The sequence below is a fragment of the Leptidea sinapis genome, chromosome 26, assembly GCF_905404315.1.
Source record: "Leptidea sinapis chromosome 26, ilLepSina1.1, whole genome shotgun sequence".
In the NCBI taxonomy this organism is placed as follows: domain Eukaryota; kingdom Metazoa; phylum Arthropoda; class Insecta; order Lepidoptera; family Pieridae; genus Leptidea; species Leptidea sinapis.
In genome coordinates, this window is record NC_066290.1 from 6,962,367 (window position 1) to 6,970,910 (window position 8,544).

Consider the following 8,544-nt stretch of genomic DNA (forward strand, 5'->3'; position numbering starts at 1 on the left):
CCACTGTGATGCAAAAGTTCACCATGACATAAATACTACTGCGATACTAAAGGCCACTGTGATACAAAATAATACTGTGACACAAAATACTTGTGTGATACTAAAGGCCACTGTGATACAAAAGAATACTGTGACGCAAAATACCACTGTGATACAAAAGAATACTGTGACACAAAATACCACTGGGATTCAAAAGAATACTGTGACACAAAATACCACTGCGATACAAAAGACCACTGTGATACTCAAGCCTACTGTGATACAAAATACCACTGCGATATAAAAGATCACTGTGATACGAAAGCCCACTATGATAAAAAGAATACTGTGACACAAAATACCACTGCGATTCAAAAGAATACTGTGACACAAAATACCACTGCGATATAAAAGACCACTGTGATACTAAAGCCCACTGTGATACAAAAGAATACTGTGACTCAAAATACCACTGCCCGCCCGCACCTGTCTCAGTCCCCTTTGCCGTCATACCCCCGCGCCCCTGTACCGCGCAGGCGAGGACTCAGATAAACGGTCGGCCTATAATATAGTCCGGTCAATTTAGACATTCCAAGTTACATAAAGTCCCAACAAGCTGAAAATCAGTGAAATTGATCAAAACATAATTATAAACAATGTTTAAAAGTCCCCATCATTCCCGTGTATGGTATTTTTTTTTATTCAAGGTCAAAGGTCAAAAAATGAGTTTTTCGCGATTTTCAGCAAAACGGTAAGTTTTATCATAAAAGTACCTCAGACAAAAATTGTAGATCATAAAATTATCTATAAAATATGTATCGAAACTTTTTTTCTTACGAGCCACCGTTTCTGAGATATAACGATTCAAAAAGATATAAAAGTTGTTATCGTCATAATATGCACACGTTTCCACGCCACCTATGAGGTAGTGTACTTAACGCGTTTTTTATATTCTATAAATAATTTTAATAATTTTTGATACGTGAAGACGCATCATAGATCAAATCAAAATAACTTTATTCATAGTAAATAATAATAATAACTTTGTTTTGTAGGTCACGGAAATGACACTTGTGAATGTCAAAAAAAAAATTTTTTCCTATTGAATCTACCGCTACTTCGTAAGGGGTTGAGGATAATGAGAGGAAGTAGCAAGAATCATTGCTACTCTTTTAAATCAATATTTACATTTTCATCGTTTTACAATTGATTTCAATTACAATAAAATACCTATGTAAAGTGATGCAACTAACATACTCAAACGTCAAATAGTCAATGCCTTACACGAGTAAGTCAAAAAGTAAATGTAAATAACAGAATACAAAACAAAAGTTATTGAGTACAGTAGCGGCAACATCCACACACACCGTAAATAAATAAAGGTATTCTGTGAGCATTTTATAAGGGATTATATATAAATATATATATAGCTTCTTCGCGTGCCTCTCCGACTAGCGAAGGTTGGCGGTCAGCTTTGTACACACATCAAAAAAGTCTAAGCAACATGCATGATATTACAAATTTACCATTTATATTAATTAATTTCTAAGTCTTTATTCACTCAAAGTGCATAGCTATGTAAACTTTTTTATTATTGATGACATACTGGCTGGTTGTAAAAAAAAATTTGTTTTGTTTTTTTCATAAAATGAAATAAAGGGAAATTGTAATTAAGTGCGTTTTTATTGCTACAATTAATCCTAATTTTATAATTTTACTAACCATTTAAATAAAGTTAGCGACAAAATTGAATTGTTAGATATTCTTTACGTCATGGAGCGACGTCATTTGACGGCAAATGAAATGCAAAGAGCTGTAGGCATAGAATAATAACGCTCAGAACGATAATCTCATTCATAGTTTCTGTCAATATAGAAGTAACATTATAATTAATGTGTGCGTGAGCGTCACGTACTTACATTCACCAACACGCACACAGACAGCCAAATAATGTTGCAAGTGAACAGAAATTTCCCTAAATCAGTAAATTGTAAGAAATACTAGGTTATATTATGTAATAAGATAGAAGAAATAAAATACAAATTACGAATTTTATAGAAACTTTAATAAAGAAAAATTAATTGAAGTGTAAAGTAAAGAAGTTCTTTAGAATCGTTGTTTTTTGAAACTCGATTAAACGAAAAAGCAAGACGATACAGGCGCCTTTCCCAGCTATATCCGAGGTTTTCTAGGGTGCAGAGAACGAATTTAGGATAATTTTTGAAATTAAAGATGGCCGCCGTGCAAAATTATGATTTCAACAATATGGATATGGTATCCGAGGTTCTTGAGGGTGCAGAGAACGAATTTGGGATCACTTTTGAAAACCAAGATGGACACCGTGCAAAATTATGATTTGAACAATATGGATATCGTATCCGAGGTTCACAAGGGCGTAGAGAACGGGATAATTTTTTCAATCCAAGATGGCTGTGTAAAATTATTTTGGGGCTATACGTATGCGTGGTGGTTAAAATGATAACCCTAATGCCAAACAACTTATAGGCATTATTCGGAAATTGTTGTGCCACATGGAACTAAAATCGTTAAATTGTCAATTTGCGCGGTGGCCATCTTGGATTTAAAAAATGATGCCAAATTCATTCTCATTAGGGTGCACCTCGAGAACCTCGGATTAGATATTAATATTGTTGCAATTATAAATTTGCGTGGCGGCTATTGCTATAAAATTTCTCTCATACGTCGATTAATAAGTTTCACTTCAAAAACATACCGACGTACTGAGAACCTCTTCCTTTTTTGAAGTCGGTTAAAAAGAGTGGCCGTTAATGTTCTCACGAGCTCAGCTTTTTCGGAACATATGGTAAATTCAGTAATTTAAAAGAAATATTTATAGTGACTATTCAAAGCGCTTAGTTTAAGCCTAATTGAATTAAGATTATTTGACTTTGACTTTGAATACTTATAGCATCATGTGGCGTCGTACATTTTAGCCTCCTATCAATATCTACCAATAAACACAAAAAGCTATCCCAGCGGAGGAACTCGGGGTATATAGTATGGCGTCTGTTTTGTTTACAAAATATTTTGCTGTTTTGACTAACGTATTAGCTTAAATTAATAGTTGTGAAATCGTATTTAGTCGTGAAATGTGATTTTCTTATCATATTTTTTATTGTAAGACGCTTTGTGCACCCTTTCACTGCACAGTAAGTAACTTTTCAATTAAAATTCGCGTACTGAGAGTCCTGGAAGTTGATAGAATGACACTGACGCGGCGGGAAACGTCTGTGGTCATAAACGACCACATTGAAACTGTTTCATTTCGCTTGGGCGTATTCACGTTCTAAGCGTTATTATTCTAAGGCTGTAGGGATGTTGCAAGCGGGAAGTAATGAATCTCAGGTATCTCGGCATTTTGGCATTCGTAGAAGTGTTATTTGTCGTCTTTGGCAGCGCTACAATAATACAAGGGAACCCGCTGAACAGCATTCAGGCCGGTAAAGAAGTACCTAACCACTCGGTACATACAACTGACTGTAACACGCCAGCCGATGTTAACCACTCGAGAGATAAGTTTGAAGCTACAAAATTCAAGTGGTGTTGATCTAAGTCCCCAAACTGTGCGAAATCGACTGCATGAGTACGGCCTACGAGCTCGACGCCCAATTAGGTGCCCACCGATACGTCACAGGAATCGCGCTCGTCGAAATGAATGGTGTAGAGAACGCAGAACATGGACCTAGGAACAATGGGATAAAATTAAAAATGGCCTGATACAAGAAGATATTCTCAGACCTTATGTCCATCCATTTGCACAAACCTTTGGCTACGATTTTACGTTTTTTTTTTTTTTTTTTATGGAATAGGAGGACAAACGAGCGTACGGGTCACCTGTTGTTAAGTGATCACCGCCGCCCATACTCTCTTGCAACACCAGAGGAATCACAGGAGCGTTGCCGGCCTTTAAGGAAGGTGTACGCGCTTTTTTTGAAGGTACCCATGTCGTATCGTCCCGGAAACACCGCACAAGGAAGTTCATTCCACAGCTTTGTAGTACGTGGAAGAAAGCTCCTTGTAAACCGCACTGTGGAGGACCGCCACACATCCAGATGGTGAGGATGATATCGTAACTTGTGGCGTGTCGTGCGAAGGTGGAATTCGGCGGCAGGAATTAGGTAAAACAGCTCTTCGGAACACTCCCCGTGATAAATGCGGTAGAAGACACACAATGAAGCGACGTCTCTACGCAACGCCAAGTGATCCAGCCGTTCACAGAGTACTGGGTCCCCGACAATTCGCGCTGCTCTGCGTTGCATGCGGTCAAATGGATCGAACTGATACTGGGGTGCGCCAGACCAGAGATGACAGCAATACTCCATGTGTGGCCGGACTTGCGCTTTGTACAGCGCTAGAATGTGGGCCGGCTTGAAGTATTGCCGTGCTCTATTAATGACGCCCAGTTTCTTTGAAGCCAATTTGGCTTTGCCCTCCAGATGGCCACGGAATTGGCAATCGCTCGAGATTTCGAGACCCAGTATTCCGATACTAGGCGAGGCTTTTAGGGAAGTGTTGTCGAAGAGCGGTGATGCGACAAATGGGGTTTTTTTAGTGGTAAACGCGCAAACTTGAGTCTTCTGGGGGTTAAATTGGACAAGGTTCAATTTACCCCATTCCGCGACCTTCTCAAGAGAGGACTCGATAGAAGACACAAGTTTCTCCCGGCACTGGTCGACGATTTCCCGAGAGAGACGTGCCTGGCCCGTGTATACGGCATCACCAGTGCTGTCATTTGCATAGCAATGAATGTTGGAGGTGTCCAACATATCATTGATATGCAGAAGAAACAGCATAGGAGATAGCACACAGCCTTGGGGCACTCCAACATTCACGGGCTTCGGGTTCGAGCAATGTCCGTCGACAACGACCTGTATGCTGCGCCCAGTGAGGAAGCTGGAGGTCCACTTGCACAAGCTCTCGGGAAGCCCAAATGATGGAAGTTTAGAGAGGAGCGCCTTATGCCATACACGATCAAAGGCCTTCGCTATATCCAGGCTAACTGCCAGGCCTTCCCCCTTGCTTTCAATAGCCGCAGCCCATCTATGTGTTAGGTATACCAGAAGATCACCTGCCGACCGACCATGGCGAAACCCGTATTGTCGGTCGTTGATCAACTGGTGACCCTCTAGGTATACCAAGAGCTGACGGCTAATTATGCTCTCCATGATTTTGGAGAGCAGGGAGGTAATAGCAATAGGCCTGTAGTTTGCCGGATCCGAACTGTCTCCTTTTTTTTGGATCGGATGGACAAGTGCTGACTTCCATGAGTCAGGGCCTACGCCTTTGGAATAAGAGTGCCGGAATAAACGCGTTAGCACCGGCGTCAACTCAGGGGCACACGTTCTAAGCACGATTGGAGAAATGCCATCCGGCCCGCTCGACTTCCTGACGTCCAACGAAAACAGAGCTCGCCTAACAGTTTTCTGTCTGAACTGTACTTCAGGCATAGAGCTCTGACACCGCGGGATGGTCGGCGGTGTTTTTCCGTTGTCGAGTTGGAGGCGAAAAGAGCGCACAGGAGATCGGCTTTCTCTTTTGCCGTATGGGCCAGGGTGTCATTCCTCATGTGCAACGGCGGCATGGACGGCTTGCTGAAGTTACCAAGAGCAGCTTTCGAAAACGACCAGAACTTGCGTGTTCCGGTCGGGTAACTGGAAAGCTGCTCGCTCTTACGTTAATGCATGACAATGCTCGTTCACATACAGCTCGGCGAACCAGTCAATACTTGGCAACGGAGAACCTCCGGGTATTGCCCTGGCCTGCACAATCGGCAGAACGACCCCATCGAGCAAGCATACTCCAGAGACGTGTTTTGAAGGACTTGGACGGAGTGACAACAACCTAACAGCTGAAGGATTTGCTACAATTTCATAGGGAGCGAATACCGCAAGATGACATAAACAGTCTCATTAATTCAATGAATAATCGTTGCCGACAAGTTCTGAATAGCAGAGGAGGCCATACTTTGCATTAAATTATCCTATTCTTTCACAATAAATTCATTTTCTTTAGAAATTACATTTTGTAAAAAAAATGTATAGTTACTTTTGTACATTAGTTTCTGCAGTATATTCTAATATTGTTAATTTCTGTTATTAAAAGAACTTATAAGAACAACAGCTGTTATTTTTACATCAAAGGACCCTAAAAATATTAAAAACAACAACGTTATAATGTGAAAAACCATCCTAAAATTTAAATTATATAGTACATGTTGCTTAGACCATTTAGATGTGTGTAGTTTCAATTCTTTGTCCTTTGTGAGGCGATATAGTTCTGCCTATACATAAATACATATATACAAATATATATATATACACACACACACATAATAACTTTTAAGAATCTGAAGCCGAACCCCCGGCAACAGGGTCATCCTGCCACCACTAGAGAATACGAAAATTAACTTTTGACATAAGGTCGTTTCGTTCCTATTCTCAAGAGATCCACTACGGACTAAAAACTTCCTCTATATTGGCAGCTCAACAATTTTTTTTTTCAAGAAGAATAAACATACTTTATATTCCTACTTTCATATTACGCCATTTCCCGTTATTAGGCTGTTTATCTTCTAGTAGTAAATTGATCCTATAAATTGTTGTGCATCTGCTCATTGTTACTGTAAGCCGTTAATGGCTTTTGATGTTACCTATTGAGTTTTGTGATGATTCTATTTCTAATTATATACTATTATTAATATAATGTATTGATATGAGGTTTTATCTATCTACTAGTATTTGTTAAAATATTTTATTAGGGGACAAATTATGTTTTGTTTTTAAAATTTTCAGTCATTTTACAGTTTCGTTCGTAATCAGCGTACGTTAGCGCTTCTTGAAGTCGTCTTGACATAGGTAGGTACAATTAATGGTGCAATTATTTGGACTTAAAGTGTTCTTATAAAATGCACTTGCAAGTTGTAAATCATGAATCTCAGTAGTCTTCAATCATGAAGTAGGTATTAAGTTGTTAAAATGTTTTTCGAGAGAATTTTTGTACTGTTCATTATGCTGCACTAATTTAAAGGTACCTACTGTTTCTGGCAGCTTGTTCGAAACAAACTACCAGAATTGTGCTGGAATAACTTATTCCTCACATTTAACATTACTTAGCTGACAAAAGCAAATTTCGGTTTTTATAAATTCCCGCGGGATCCGTGAATTTTTACGGGATAAAAGTAGCATATGTGTTAATCCAGGGTATAATCTATCTTCATTCTAAGCTCCATAAATTTCAGCCAAATCCGTTTAGTAGTTTAATACATACAAACTTTCGCCTTATAATATCAGTGTTATTATTCGAATAAATTCTGGGTCGAATGAATGAATATATTAAATAATCGTTCCCAATGTAAGGCTGTGATGTGATCACCTCAATAATAACCATTCTCATGTGCAGATCACTGACATTAATATCCAACACACTCTAAGGTATCTATCATTGTCACAATACCTATTGTAACCTTATTTGTAAGGAATCCGTACAACTAAAGGGCGTCAGAGCGTCTTACGCCCGCGATGTCACATAATAATATACTTATGAATACACTTTTATTGATATAATATTAAGAAGGTGTAAGTCAGATTGAAGGTGACTTACAATCAGATTAGGTGCGAAGCTTTGTAGCGCTAATACCTACCTACTTATGTAGGTACTTAGAAGTAATGTCGGTCGTGGGCCGCGACGAAATTCCCCACAATATGTCCAATAATGCGGATCTTTAGTTAAATGAAGTTTCTTGACATTTAGACATTATAGTTTAAGTTACTTACTTATATGATTGCCTTTTCTTTTAACGCTTCGAACATATCTGATGCCTAGGAATTATCGGCTCCTAGCCAATATCGACTACGTAGTAGCTACGGACCCTCCTTAAGTTCTATTTCTTTCAAATTAAAAGTAAAGGTTTTCATAAGAGATGTATTAAATTAAATTTATAGTTATTTGATATTTTTCAGTTTTTGAAGTCGGTTTTTTTAAACATAGTTTATTTTTTATTTTTCACGTTTTAGTGTCAGTTAATAATTATATATAATCAACCTCAATGAAAACTCCAAAAAAAAGCCGTACACAGTAAACAATTATGTCATCCAGGTAGACGAAAATTTTCATATAAATGTTCATAAAATGAAAACTACTGGGCTATGTAAAATTTTTATGGGACCAAATGGCATCTATTTCGCATCAAACAAAAGAAGAATTACGTAAATCGGATCATAAATCTCAGAGTAATCGGTGTACATACATAAAAAATACCGATGGAATTGATAACCTCCTCCTTTTTGAAGTCGGTTAAAAATATAGCATATTTTTTACAAATAACAATTACTTATACACAATGTTGCCACTGTCACGGAAGAGAATTACTGGGTTTCAAAAATTAATTTGCCAAATAATCACGAAGCTAGTTTGACCTTCTGTCAACGTGAGGATTTTCATCATTTTCTGGAACAATTATGCGTTGGTTAGCAGCAGCGTGGTTACTGGCTTCAGTTTGGATGAATTCATAATCAACTCCATGTTTTCGGATAAAATTATGAAATG